The sequence below is a fragment of the Elephantulus edwardii genome, unplaced genomic scaffold, assembly GCF_000299155.1.
Source record: "Elephantulus edwardii isolate Elephantulus edwardi_28Jun2011 unplaced genomic scaffold, EleEdw1.0 scaffold00312, whole genome shotgun sequence".
NCBI lineage: Eukaryota > Metazoa > Chordata > Mammalia > Macroscelidea > Macroscelididae > Elephantulus > Elephantulus edwardii.
The window spans coordinates 436,405-437,811 of NW_006400062.1; positions in this window are offsets into that span (position 1 = coordinate 436,405).

A 1,407-nucleotide genomic window follows, 5' to 3' on the forward strand; every position below is an offset into this window, starting at 1 on the left:
AGAGGTTCAGTTGACTCAATGGCACATAATGACAACAACATATAATACTGGCCCAGCTCCTTTAGGCTGTAGGTGAGAAAGCCTGTGAGCACACCTGAGACGCTATCCTGACTGAAGAATTGTATTTGTCTCCCCCCTCCACCCTCAAACTCTTATTTCCTTATGTAAAAACAGTCCAGTCAGTTTAGGAGTGGTTTCATTTTACCTCCTGTAACTCCACAAAGGTGAAGTTTCCTTCAACAACATCCAAAACAAAAGCAATTCCCATGAGGTCAGACATCATGCCTCACGCTCCCTGTACTCATTTCTACCAATTCTAACAACAATTATCACTCTCTAACTCTACCCCCTGGTCTGCAACCTTCTAGGGCTTTAGGTGTTCTCACTGTTTTACAACTACTAGGTCCATTAATCTGTTGCAATGGCCATAGAACTCACAGAATCATACTCATGACTACGGAGTTTTTTAAGGAAGTCAATGAGTTATAATTCAGATTGAAACATGATACAATTTTCCAATCAAGGAAGCTTCTACAGCATGCTTGATGACCCTTTGACTTCTAGTCCCATATTTTAAGGTCAGTATTACAAAGTGCACTTAATCTAACCAGTGATGGGTCCTCTCTCTCAGTCGTCTAGCAAGTTCGGGCAAAGGCATCTACCTCTGGCTCTGTCTCCATGAGGTAGTAGTACAAGTAAGTTCTATTTCATGTCAGTCTCTGGTTCTCCACGATGAGTGCTTGCATCTAAGGCCTGGTGTGATCAGTACAAGGATTTTTGGTTCAAATGGACCCTACTGAACTCTCCACTTCTTTCTTGTTGGTGACAACGTTCTTGTTTTCTGTCAATAAACTCACTCAATTAAAGCCTTCTAGGAAGAGTTTTACCAACTTTTACAGTCGGAGATCGATCGAACATACAATCAAGATGCATTGATAATAATGGGTGACTGAAATGTAAAAGTTGGAAACAGAGAAGAAGATTCAGTAGTTGGAAAACATGGACTCAGCAACAGAAATGGAGCTGGAGATAGCAGGATAGAATTTTGCACAATGACTTATTCATTGCAAATACGTTTTTAAAGAGACATAAACATAGGTTATATACATGGATTTCACCTGATGGTATAGATAGGAATCAGATTGACTACATCTATGGAAAGAACCACTATAGAAGCTCAATATCAGCTGTGAAAACTAGGCCAGGAACTGATTGTGGAACAGACCACCAACTACTCATATGCAAGATGAAGCTGAAGCTGAGGAAAATTAAACCAAGTCCACGGGAACCAAAATATGACTTTGCATCCATCCCACCTGAATTTCAGAACCATCTCAGGAACAGATTTGAGGCCTTGAACACTAGTGAGCGAAGACCAGATGAGTTGTAGGAGGATATCAATGGTAT